The sequence below is a fragment of the Oryx dammah genome, unplaced genomic scaffold (assembly GCF_014754425.2).
Source record: "Oryx dammah isolate SB20612 unplaced genomic scaffold, SCBI_Odam_1.1 HiC_scaffold_9, whole genome shotgun sequence".
Taxonomy (NCBI): domain Eukaryota; kingdom Metazoa; phylum Chordata; class Mammalia; order Artiodactyla; family Bovidae; genus Oryx; species Oryx dammah.
In genome coordinates, this window is record NW_024070193.1 from 15787755 (window position 1) to 15801977 (window position 14223).

Sequence of the window (14223 nt, forward strand, 5' to 3'; positions counted from 1 at the left end):
CACCAAGTTTGATTTGGAGCTGGGGCCACTGGACCACGGGAGACTCACAGGACATTAAGAAATGAACCAGTACCATCAGTGAGAGCAGATGGTCCAGCAAGCCAACCAGAGCAGTCGAGACGGTTGCTCTCCCTATTGCTGAAGGGAGAGAGGCCATCCCCATTAGGATGGTCTTCTGTATTTTTCCCTAAGAAATGCATCATAAATCATACACACAAGAGGGATTCAGGGTACAACCCAGGAAACACCAAGATCTGAAATAACAGCAGAGCTTCCTTGTTATCCTCAATATTGCTCCCACAATGCTGGCTCCAAGTCACGGCTCACATTTGAGAATTAAAGTTTCTCCAAAAAAAAAAAAATCTGTTTCAATTACACACACCACTTCTACAAAAAGGAAAGTGCTATATTTCAATTGATATAGACAGACCTTTAAAGCCCAGCCAATCCTCTGTCTGGAGATTCAATAGAGTTCAAATAAGACAAAATATCTCCTGTCAAACAGATGGAAGGACACTGGTTGACCAAAATCAGGGTAAACACATGAAGAAAGAGGTATGGACCAAGTTACCAGGGAATCAAGGAGGGATTTTAAGTGTTTGGAGACCATCTGGTTCAACCCCCTGCTTTAGAGATTAGGAAAATAAAGAACCAAACCAGAAAAATATACTCAGGCTCTGCTAGCACATAGGGAAGGCAGAGAGAGAGGAAGGAAAAGAGGGAGTGAGGGAGGGAGATAGAGAGAGAGAAAGAGAAACCAGGGCTTATCACAATTTCCATTCCAAGATGTTGCTTTTCCCAAGATCCAGAACCCAGATCCTCAGGTAAAGCAGCCCTCTTCCCCTAAGGGCAGGCGCAAACCCCTCTTGGGGAATGAAAGACACCAGGGATAAACAAGCCACAACCTGTTTCTGCAACACTCTGAATTACTGATTTTGGTGATGGCTCCACTCTCAGAGCCTGATCCTGTTTTGCGAGTGTCTCCAGAGTGCCTCAAATTATTTTTTTTTCTCCCATGAAAATGCAGGAACAATGACATGTAAGTCTATTCAGCAGGGACAATTAGCTATTTGCATCTGCAAGGAGGTTGACAGTCAGCTCTTCCTGACAGATGCCACCCTCCTCCCTTGAGAACATCTGTCCTACTGGAGCAGAGGAACCCTGCTCTGGAAGCTCTGTCCAACAGCTGGGAGGAGGCTCCTCCTTATTTACAGTGCAGCCTTTCTTGGGGTTTTGAGCCTGAGTTTTCTAGTGTCTTGAAAATCTGCACAGAAATTGGCAGACATATCTAACACAGGATGTAGTTTTTTCATAGTCTGGTCTCCTTTGGAAGACATAAACAGGAGAGTTGCAATCTGTCTTTAGGACAGTCACATACAGAAATAAAGAGTGGTTATTCTACATGCCAGTATAACGAACATCATTTCTTCATGATACTTTTATGATACAGAGGAAAACAAAGAATTGAATCTGTGGATGGCAATATATTAAACAGTAGAGTAACAGCAGAGCATAATAGAAAGGACTATAATGAGAAGTATATTAAAAATGTAATCAAACTTTAGGATAAACTCCTGATGAACAAAAATGGCCATAATTTTACAATGAAAGCAGAGTTGCTGAATTTCAACTTGAACAAGTCATCCACAGAATGAAAAATAAACATACAATATTTCAACCTTAGAAGTTAAGCCTTTGTTTTGAAATCAATTAATCAAGTACTCAGGACCACCAACTGGCATCAAACATCACAGGGTATAGGAGGGAAAGGTAAAGAAGGCTTCTTATTCAAAGCAGCTTAAAACTCAAGTTGGTACAAGCAAGATGAACACAACTGAATTAATGAAAACAAAAATTTATACAGTGTGAGGCAGAAGTCATTAGGCAATGACACTGCAACATCACGTGTTCCTTCCTGTCAAATTTAGTCCCAGGGTGTCAGTATTCTTTGTATGGAAAAAAGATGAAACTACACAATGACTTTTGCTTCACTTTAAATAGAGAAGCATTTCTCTATCAATGCAATTTTTAAAATAAAATTAGGCAAAATGACAAGTTAGTCTTCTAACCTTTAGTCCAGTACTTCTCCAAGTCCAAGAACTACCTGCATAGGAACCAACTGGGACACAGCTTAAAATGCAGGTTTCTTGGTCTCCTCTAAGGCCCGCTGAGGAGGACTTCTGAGGTGGGGCCAAGGAGTACACGCTTTCACAAACACTGTGTGCAACGCTGAAGTTTACCCAGGTCTGACAACTGGGGCTTCCAAATGGGCCCTGCCCCAAGCCTCTTCCCTGCCTGTGTCAGGGTGTTCTTTCTGAAACAGAAACTTCATCACATCATTCTCCTATTTAAAAAAAAAGAAAGAAAGAAAGAAAAAACCTTCACTGTTCCTTCTTTGCCTGCAGAACTAAACCCAAACACCTTAGTGCGGGTCATAAAAATTAGCCTAGCTTCAATGTTAGCCCCTGCAGTACCGGAAACACTTTCACAATATAGTTAAACTAAAAAGTAGACTCCAAAGCAATGTGAACATCTGATACATGCTACAACATGGATGAAACTTGAAAACAGTGTAAGTGAATAAGCAAAATACAAAAGGACAAATACTATATGATTCCACTTATATGAAATATCTAGAACGTGCAAATGTAGAGGGACAGGAAGTAGACCCGAGGTTACAAGCTTGAAGAAGAAGGGGAGTGAGTATTTGCTGCTTACTAGTTACAGAGTTTCTATTTAGGGTAATAAAAAGGTATGGGAAATAGTGATAATGGTTGCCTGACACTGTGGCTATAATTACTGCCATTGAGTTATACACTTAAAGGTGGTTAAAATGGCAAATTCTATGTGATGGATACTTACCACAATTTTTAAAAATTGATAATGTAATATACCAAAAACCACTGAGCTGTACTCTTTAAATGAGTGAATTATATCTTATGTAAATTATATCTCAATAAAGCTGTAAAAATGTACATAAAATACCAGTGTGGGAGAAAGACAAGGGAGGATATACCCTCTGGATGACAAGATGTAAAACATTCTATTTTCTGAGTTTCTCTATAATTTCCCAAAATTTCATAATGAGCTTGTGTGTGTTGCCTTTGCATTCAGAAGAAAAAGAATAAGTGTTATTTTAACATTTAAAGTTTAAACAAGATAAACATAAGATATCAGCCATGATCTCAGGGGTCAGGGCACTTGGCAGCCGGGTGTCAGTGAGGACTCCAGGCATCTAGTGCTGCCGTATTCTTCACTGAGTGAGCCCCCAGCCACTTCCATGGGACTGTGATACTGTTCGTCTTGGTGGCCAAAAGAGTTCAATAATGTGGCCACAGACTGGAGGAAAACTGCCAGTATTCCACCACTCACTAAGCCCCTCTCAGAGTCTCTGTTTCCTCATCTGAGAAATGGGAATAATAATGGCATGTACTTCATTGTTATCAAGAAAGTAAATCAATTAATTTACATGAAGTACATAAAACAATGCCTGACATTCAGTATTCTGACCTAAGAGTTCAGTCAATAACCGGCTGCCGTTTTTTTTCAATTGCTGCTGTTGCTCTGTTACACTCATATGACTATTTCCTAACCATTCTTACTTGAGCAGAGACTGGTAAACTATGGCCCAAGGGCCAAATCTTACCCATCACCCATTTTTGTATGGCCTATAATTAATATAGTTTTCACATCCTTTTAATGTTTAGAAAAGAACCAAAGAAAATTATTTCATGACATATAAAAAATATTTAAAAATTCAAATTTCAGTGTCCATAAATAAACCTGTATTGGAACACTGACACTCCTATACATTTCAGTTCAGTTCAGTTCACTCGCTCAGTCATGTCCGACTCTTTGTGACCCCATGAATTGCAGCACGCCAGGCCTCCCTGTCTATCACCAACTCCCAGAGTTCACTCAGACTCACGTCCATCGAGTCCGTGATGCCATCCAGCCATCTCATCCTCGGTTGTCCCCTTCTCCTCCTGCCCCCAATCCCTCCCAGCATCAGAGGCTTTTCCAATGAGTCAACTCTTCGCATGAGGTGGCCAAAGTACTGGAGTTTCAGCTTTAGCATCATTCCTTCCAAAGAAATCCCAGGGTTGATCTCCTTCAGAATGGACTGGTTGGATCTCCTTGCAGTCCAAGGGACTCTCAAGAGTCTTCTCCAACACCACAGTTCAAAAGCATCAATATGCTTGCTTTCATGTAGTTGTATGAACTATCCGGCCTGCAAAGCCTAAAATACCTGACCTCTTTACAGAAAATGTTTGCTGACTCCCAGATATGGAACCCAACAAAGTCCCCTGTTCCTCCTTACTCTCAGCTTGACAATTCTATATTAGCATGGTCGGTCAGCACTGGGTCTGAGCACGCTCCTCTTTGTGCTGGGTTCCTTGACTGTTCTCTCTTTGGTAGTAACTAGGCTTTGGTATCAGTTTCCATTTGTTTGGAGGAATCAGATCATACCTTTTCATCCCTCTTTGCTCTTTTGTCTTTCTATTTTGTGTTGTACTATCTAAAGAGTGTTTATCATAAGAAGAATCGCAAGGTATAGAACACAGGCAATTTATGCACCAATCATAAGCCAGGCCCTGATAAGCCTGCTGCTTGAGCCACGCTCAGAGACTGGTGATTCTGTGGTTCTCATCAGACCAGTATCCATTCGGGCAAGTTTTTCTGTGAGTCACCAATAAAACCAGATAAAGTTCTCCTTCCGTCTCTAATTTTTCTCCTGAGAGCTTGGTTTTAATCCAGAAAGAGCATTCTCTCTGGTTTTCCTGCTTAGGCGGCACAGATCGTCAGGTCTGTGTTTTTGTTGTTGGTGGTTTGGTTTTTGTTTTGCTTTGTTTGCAGGGTGGGGTTTGTTTTTAATTGAGACATAATTGACATATAACATTATGTTAGTTTCAGGCATACAATATAATGATTCAATATTTGTATACATTGCAGAATGATCACTACAAAAGTCTAGTTAAAATCTATCACCACCCATGAATCATTTTTTCTTACAATGACAACTCTTAAGATCTACACTCCTAAAATATTCAAGTACACAATACTATAATTAACAACAGTCACCATGCTGTACATTACATTCCAGTACTTAACTTATCTTATAATTGGAAGTTGGTAGTTTTTGACCCCCTTCACCATCTCAACCAACCCTGCCTCTCACTCTGTCAACCACTTTTGAAAGGAGCCAACTATCAGGTTGAGGGTCCAAGATGTTAAGTGTACAAGCATCACTTTCAATAACTGTTGCCAGTTCTCATGAGGTCATCTAAGCCATCTCCTCTGCCAGGGAAAACTCCTGATTCTTATGTATCTACTCTCATTAAAATCCTAATTCTTACATCTATCTCACCTAATTTCACTACAGACACCTTTAATGGACAATCTAGAGAATATCTGACTTAAGCAAAATTGGTTTTTGAGAGGTACCGGAGGGCTTCCCTGGTGACTCAGACAGTAAAGAATCTGCCTGCAATGCAGGAGACTTGGATTCGATCCCTGGGTCAGAAAGATCCCTTGGAGAAGGGAATGACTACCCACTCTATCATTCTTGCTTGGAGAATTCCATGGACAGAGGAGCCTGGCAGGCTACAGTCCACAGGGTCACAAAGAGTCGGACATGACTGAGTGACTAACACTCACTTTCACTTTAGGGGAAAAAAGGGAGGAATAAGATTTCTCAGGCTCGATAAGCACCACCTTTTATTGACAGGCAGAGGCCACCAAACAAAATTCTGATTCAAAAATCGCTTCACTAAAAGATCCTTTAGCCAAAGCTAATGAACAATTTAATAATCTTAGTTGTTCAGTCGCTCAGACTTTTTGTGACCCATGGACTATAGCCAAAAGCTCCTCTGTCCATGGAATTTCCAAAGCAAGAATACTGGAGTGGATTGCCATTTCTTTCTCCAGGAGATCTTCCTGACCCAGGGATCGAACCCACCTCTGCTGTGTCTTCACATTGGCAGTCAGATTACCACTGAGCCACAGGGGAAGCCCTTAACAATCTCGAGCAACCACAAATTAGACTCATTTCCCTAGTAAATCCTCTTCCTCCATGTCCTCCAGTTGCCTCCATATGTTTAGTACCCACTCATCCCCCAGCCTTCTCATCTTTCTTATTTTGCACGTCCGTCAACTTCTCTTCCCCTTATTCAGAGCTTTCACCTTTTCTCAATGACTCTCCTAAGACTCTGAGATGCCAGCTCTGTATAAAGATCCATCCTGCCCATGAGCCTGGTATTCAAGCAACTACAGAATTTAAACCTTGAACCTAAATAACTATAATTAAGGGTTTTCCTAAATCCAGACAAGACCAGCAACCATTCATAGAATAATTTAGAATTCTTTTGTGTGCATATGACTCAGGGTTACTAGACTTTTATCAACCTGTACACATGTTTGTTGGAATTTAAATCCTGAATAGCAAAGGCTAATTGGACTGTCCGAGAAAAGGCCCTACAGTATCTCTCTTTCCACAATAAACCTGAGAGTAAAAAAAATTATGAAAGGCCTGAAAACGTAAAATCTTCTAAAAGCCATAACCAAAACTTTTCCAATAAAATTAGATTGGACCATAATTCAGTCATGCCAAGAAAAGATGAAAAGAAACCATAAGGGAGTTTTAGAATAAAATGAAAAATAATTTCCCACAATATTCAGGAATCAAAGAACATTAACAATGGCTTTTTCACCTTGGCCAATGACAACCCACTCCAGTATTCTTGCCTGGAGAATCCCATGGACGGAGGAGCTTGGTGGGCTACAGTCCACGGGTCGCAAAGAGCTGGACACAACTGAGCAACTTCACTTTCACTTTTCACCTTGGCCAAAGGTATTCCCACTAGCCCTAAGACCATGTGGTCCACTCCCTTGGGTTTATACTAGCTATTCTTCTATGAATATTTGTGCTGAGAGATTTCATTTAAAATACTAGATTCTCTCTTGCTACACAAATACATGGCAAAATATTGCAATGTACTCAGCCCTATTACCAATACATTAAGGCTCCCTTTTTACAACATCTTTCTAAACAACTTTTTTCATGATCTTGAGATTTGTCAACTGGAAGAAACATGAGAGAAAAACTGCCCTTTAATCTTGATGGAAGAGACATTAGGAGGTACTGTCAACGACAAATCCAGCAGTGAAACTCCAAGGAGTCAATGCCTGGGTTCACGCTTCACAACTAGGGAAGCAGAATTCCAAAGAACTACTCGAATAGGGGGACCTCAAATTGAAAATTGTCAGAGATCCTCTAAAAGGAGCCAATTTTCAGAAAGATGCCCAAGGGTTTTAGAACAAGCTGATGACCTCAAATAGGGGAGAGTTTCTACTCAAGGCACTGCCCCAATTCCTGTTTTGTTTATCACCTGCCTCTTAATAATCATTCTCATTTTCCATAGATTCCTGACTATTTCCACCCAAAACAGCACCTTTTCTCTTTTCTTTCCTCTTCATAATAATTGTTAGGTCAGAAAACAATCATTCTTAGATTAATCCAAACAGCAGACACTATCTCAATCTTATTGATTCCTGGATGCCCCACCTAACACTGGGTACCCATGATGCAGTCCTTTAGTCAACTCCATTCTCATCAAATGAGACTATAGGGAATTAGAGTCAATGGCATTTCTACTTTCATCTATGTGGCCAAATGACCTTAAATCAATCTGTGACTTTGCTAATGACCCTCTCTCCCAGAAAAAAGAACTAATTATTACAATCTGTTGATTCAATCCTAGGTAATTTCACATTTGAATTCAACAAATTTCCTAGAAAAATGGTTCAAATGTCACCTGAAGGAGACTTTCATAGATTCAAATATAAAAGCCAATTATGTGATGCTTTGGATCTGATCTCATGTTGTGAAAAACTCATCTTGTTCTATATATCCAAGAGCACCTTCTGGATACTACTCCTTGTGCACCCAAGATACCTGATGCTATTAACATTTGCCTCAAACTAATACCTCATATACTTCAGGAATAACAGTCCAAGACCTGTCCAGCAGGCACAGAGACTCTACTTCTATAATTCACTGAGGCTGGGCATGAGCTAAAAAATGAGGTCACTTTTGATTATTCAGGGTGAAATGACTGACTCACTGTTTATGCAAATAATCAGAGCAATGTTCCCAATGATAGGAATCTTATAAACAGAAATACCTACAAGAAATTAATGACTAACTCTGGCAGAAGTTATTAATACTACCACTTCTGACCTAGATGAATATGGATTAGTCTCAATTCATTGGCACAAACAGTGAGAGACAATTGCATTGCTCCACAGTTCTTGTTGGCTGATCACATGGTGGCTGTGCAATTGCTACTGCTGCTTGCTATACTTGGATCAATGAAAAGAAAAGGCAGAAGAGCCAAACACTACTTTCAAGAAACAAGTTACTCGGCTGTCCAAGGTTGATCCTGATGGCCTATAAAATTTTTAGCCAGAGTTGAGCAACTGGAGTACCTGGTTCTGAAGCAACTTAAATGACACTATTAATTATTCTCATTTTTGTCAAATGGTCAAATGACTGCAATATGAATACAGCAACAAAAAGGCCAAAAAGATACTGCAACACTACAGTTGACTGTGGAGACAACTGGATAATCTCTGACAAGTGACAGTCTGGATCTGTAATCTGTCCTGAAGTGGTCAATCACTCAAAAACAAAAGAATGATGAAAAGAGAGGACTGTGAGAATGGATATACAAATGAACATGGTCGTGACAAACAGATCTTTGACTCCAAAATCTGCTGCAGCCTGCAACAGTCAGGATTCGGACAATGACTGCTAGCTTCCCTATTTTTAAATTGTGCTTCCAACTCAGGACCAATGTGAGGAAGCCAAAATATTCTCCCCTGAATCAATCACATAAGATGCCTTGCTTCTAGTTAGCCTGCTTGCCCATGCGAACAACCTACAATTAAATCATATATACCTGAAGGCTTCCCTTTTTCACCAGAGAGCTTTCCCACTGTACCAACTGCCTCTAAGACCCTCTGTCAAATGTAAGTGATGGTGGCTATCTTCCTTGCTCTAGCAAGCTCTGAATAAATAGCCTCTGTTTCTTGTCCTTTGGGTCATCTTCATTTATTTCTACACTACATATAACCACATGCACATACACACACACACACACACACACACACACAGTATGGCCATGTGCAACACTCTAGAAACCTCAGTAGCCATAGAATGGGGGTCACTCTTTACTGAGGTAGCACATTCTCACCTCTCTATTCTACCCACCAAGGGCTCAGGTATAACTGCTACCACCTATCCAATATCCCCTTCCCAAATAGGCAAACTTGACTGACATCAATGCACCTGGACTCTGCTCAGAGATGGAGCTTCCTAACCCTATGCTATGGCATAGCCACAGATGGGTTACCACTCTGCTAATAAGTCATTTATTCCCTCACCATCATCTCATCCAAGCATCTCTAGCCACGAGCAACTTCCAGCTGCTCACTCTAGAGTAACATAGAACATTATCATTTTCTGTGTTTGCCATTGTTTGAGGAAACTGGGCAAGTACTAAGGAATTTCCATGCCACTAAGTCCTTGGGTCTCATATGAAGCATGCCATCCTTTGCAATGTAGGAATCTGTGTGGATTACGAGGATTTGGCAAGATGCCCAAAATAAGGGGCTCCAAAATCACTGCAGATGGTGACTGCAGTCACAAAATTAAAAGATGCTTGCTCCTTGGATGAAAAGCTATGACAAAACTAGACAGCCTATTAAAAAGCAGAGACATCACTTTACTGACAAAGATCTGTATAGTCAAAGATACATTTTTCCAGTAGTTATGCACTGATGTGAGAGTTGAACCATAAAGAAGGCTGAGCACCAAAGAACTGAGGCTTTTGAACTGTGGTGCTGAAGAAGACTCTTGAGAATCCCTTGGACTGCAAGAAATCAAACCAGTCAATCCTAAAGGAAATCAACCCTGAATATTTATCGGAAGAGCTGATGCTAAAGCTGACGCTTCAATACTTGGCCAACTGATGCAAAGAGTCAACTCACTAGAAAAGACCCTGATGCTGGGAAAGACTGAGGCATGAAGAGAAGAGGGCAAAATAGGATGAGATGGTTGGACAGCATCACTGACTCAATGGACATGAGTTTGAGCAAATTCCAGGAGATGGTGAAAGACAGGGAAGACTCGCGTGCTGCAGTCCATGCAATTGCAAAGAGTTGGACACAACTTAGTGACTGAACAACAACAATGGAGATTTGGCAAGATGCCCAAAATGAGAGGAGCATGAATGTGATTCTTTTGATGGGTAAGAGACTTACTAGCCAAGGAAATGAGCTGAAGACTTCTCTGGCTAGGAGGTATTCCATGCTTTCAAATTCTAAGGACTATACAAGTTACAAGTCCTTCCTTGGAAGGACTGATGCTAAAGCTGAAACTCCAATACTTTGGCCACCTCATAAGAGCTGACTCATTGGAAAAGACTCTGATGCTGGGAGGGGCTGGGGGCAAGAGGAGAAGGGGACGACAGAGGATGAGATGGCTGGATGGCATCACCAACTCAATGGACATGAGTTTGGGTGAACTCCAAGAGTTGGTGATGGACAGGGAGGCCTGGCGTGCTGCAATTCATGGGGTCACAAAGAGTCGGACACGACTGAGCGACTGAATTGAACTGATACAAGTTACAAGCTGCAGCATGACTCCAAACAGGTGAGACCCATGATATTCCCACTGATGGCAGGACATTCAAATTATACTGATCAACATTAGTTGTATTAAATAATATTGCTAAGGATAATTATATCCTAACTATACATCTATCACTCAATAAGCTTTTACTGCATTTCAGGCACTATTATCAAGTTCTTAACATATGTTCTCTCATTTAATCATCACATCAACTTGATGATACCTGTTCTACTAATGAACCCATTGCGCAAATGAGGAAACTGAAACTAACAACATTGGAGCAAGACCACACAGCAGAACAGGAGACAGAATCCAGCTATAATATGTTAAACATCATACCCTAAGCTACCAACTTATAATTTACAAGGCTACCTATAACCTATATTTGACTGACCACATGTTAGCCACTGAGGCATGACAGGTTAATATAAAGAAAAATAAATGTGAACAAGGACAGAAAATTCACATCATTATTCAGCAACTGAAAATTAAATTCTAATTTATATGAAGTCAGCTATTAATACTATGTCAATTCTACTTAATACTTGTGTTGCACTTTGACAACATGGAATATAAATTCCTTTTAGTGTTCCAATTTACTGTAGTTTTAAAATTGACTTTGCAAGTGCCTTCCAAATTATTTCATATGATAACTGTGAAAGCAACTTCATTTACTGCAAGTCTATTTTATCCACCAGGCCAGCATTTCTTTTGCATTTTTCAGCCTAATATTAAAATGGACATTTAACTACTACATTTTATTCATAATGATCCCATAAAATTACATGGAAATCACACTGAAATATTAACACCAAAAAACTATATATCAGACTAATAATTGTGTATTATTTTAAAAGAAGTAGATTCAATAACTTGCTATTTTAATACAGAGTCATTTTCTATCAACTAAAAAGAGGAGGAAATTTTAAAGTCATTTAGTCTATTCAACCTTGGCATTTGTTACTTCCTAAATTTGAGTATAAGATATGAATAACTGCAGACATCATCATAGCATGAAAGCATATTTAAGACTCAACAGGAGATTAACCACAAAGTTTTCACCTTCCCCCTCTTACTCTCCCCTCCCAACTTTGTGCTTCACAGACAGTAGCATACTGGTCTAAAGCAAGAGGCAGCAAAGTTTTTCTGTAAAGAGCCAGATAGTAAATATTTACTCCCTGTCAACCAGATAGTCTGCTGCAACTATTCAACTTGGTCATTGTACCATGAAGCAGCCAGAGAACATGCCTAAATGAATGTATCTACTGTGTAAACTTTATTTTTAATTAATTTTTGTTAAATTTCATTTGCTTTTAATTTATTTTATAAATTTAATAGACATTTGTATTTCAGGCAGTTTTCTGAAATACTATTCTTTGGACCTTTTCCAATCATTTAAAAATGAAAAATCCATTTTGCTAGTGGGCTGTATGAAAACAGGAAGTGGTACTGATTTGGCCCCTGGGTCCTAGTTTCCTGACTTTTGGTATAAAGCAGAGTTGCCCAGTTTCAGTTTTTTGAAGTAATCACATACGCAGCAGCAGTCAAGTTCACATCTCATGTCCCCACTTCAGTGCAAAGGTCATTCAGTATTTGTTTTCAAACAATAAACAAAGCTAAAACTTCAGTGCTTACTGCATGCCAGGCCATGTATAAAGTGCTTTGAGTGGATCATTTCATTAATTCCTCTCCTTAAAGGCAGGTTGCATCATTACCTCTATTTTATAGGTGAGAAAGCTGACAGAAATTCTCCCAAGGTTATGAAACTGATAAGAACTAAGCAGCCTAATTCCGCAATCCCTACTATTCGTACTCCACTACTAAATGCCTTCCTAAAACAGCTTCTAGGGACTTCCCTGGTGATCCAGTGGTTAAGACTTTGCCTTCTGGTGCACAGGGTGCTGGTTCAATCCCTCGTGACCAAAAGACTGAAACATAAAAAGGAAGCAACATTGTAATATATGCAATAGAGATTTTAAAAACTGGTCCACATCAAAAATAACAACCTTTATTTTTAAAAAGGCTTCTGTGAAGCAGGAGGAAGAAAAAGACAGTAAACCAGGAAGTTTTAAATCAAGAGTAAAAAATAGGAGACGTCAACAGAGCAAAGGTCACAACCACCAACATAATAAGGGAAGTTCCTATTTCTACATGTCTTTTGAAAATGACTAGTCTCGGTTATCTCTTTTATTTAACAATGAACTCTGTCAGTTTCAGTGTAATAATGCTGAAGTCGCTCAGTCGTGTCCGACTCTTTGCGACCCCGTGGATTGTAGCCTACCAGGCTCCTCCGTCCATGGGATTCTCCAGGCAAGAATACTGGAGTAGGTTGCCATTTCCTTCTCCAGGGGATCTTCCTGACCCAGGGATCGAACCCAGGTCTCCCGCATTGGAGGCAGACGCTTTAACCAATAATAGTTATCATTAAGTGTGAAGACCTGGAGTCTCAAAAACTCTAGTGAAAGTGAAAGTCACTCAGTTATGTCCAACTCTTTGTGACCCCATGGATTATACAGTCCATGGAATTCTCTAGGCCAGAATACTGGAGTGGGTAACCAGGATCTTCTCAACCCAGGGATTGAACCCATGTCTCCCACATTTCAGGCAGATTCTTTACCAGCTGAGCCACAAGGGAAGCCCTCCCAAACTCTAACTGTGCATTTATTTAATACTAAGAATGTCACCTTTATATTTTACCTTTCTCAGATTAGATGAAACCAGTCATCCCTGGGTATTCTTCTTTGGTACCTACATTAAGGGAGGAGACCCAGGACATTTCCAAAGTTATCAGATATATCTTCCCATAACAAAGAAGATGTATGAAATGTCTCCCCAAAATATTTCCCTCTGGGAAAGAGACTCCAAACTCTCTTCCTGTAAAGAGGAGGCCATGACCCTGGAGGCAGGGCTAGGTGTGGAAAGGGGGTAAGAAAAGGAGAATGGCAGCAAGGAGAAGCAAGCTCTGGGGCCAAAGGAATGCCCAAAACACTGAATCTGAAGGAGTGGGAAGAAAAGCAAGAACTGGATCTAAGATCAAGGGTACTTGGCCAGGGTCAGGCAAATAGGGTAGGGACCAGGAGACCAAGCAGGAGAATGAACTTGGCAAGATCTGTGTACTGAACATAATTTTGCGCCACAAACTTAAGCCTAGGGACATAGCCATAAATAAGACAGATAGGCTTATTCCTGTCCTCCGCGTTTACAGGCTATTGATGAAAGGCAGTCCACTAATGACAATAATGGCTTATTGTTGTTGTTTAGTTGCTAAGTCATGTCCAACTCTTCTGCAAGCCCACAGACTATGGCCCACCAGGTTCCTCTGTCCATGGGATTTCCCAGGCAATACTGGAACAGGTTGCCATTTCCTCCTCCAGGAGATCTTCCTGACCCAGGGATCAAACCTAGGCCTCTTGCATTGCAGGCAGATTCTGTACTGTCTGAGCCACCAGGGAATGGTAGAGGAACATAAAATGAGAAAATATTGAATTCAGTGGGAATATCAGTTTGAAGAGAACCATTAAGGAAGCTGA

At 40.4% G+C, this 14223-nt stretch overlaps 1 protein-coding gene across 6 annotated transcripts in view; it reads right to left on the reverse strand.

Annotated features, from left to right (window-relative positions):
* ERC2 (ELKS/RAB6-interacting/CAST family member 2) overlaps positions 1–14223 on the reverse strand; it is a 900269-nt gene that overhangs the window by 784738 nt on the left and 101308 nt on the right. The window lies entirely within an intron of this gene.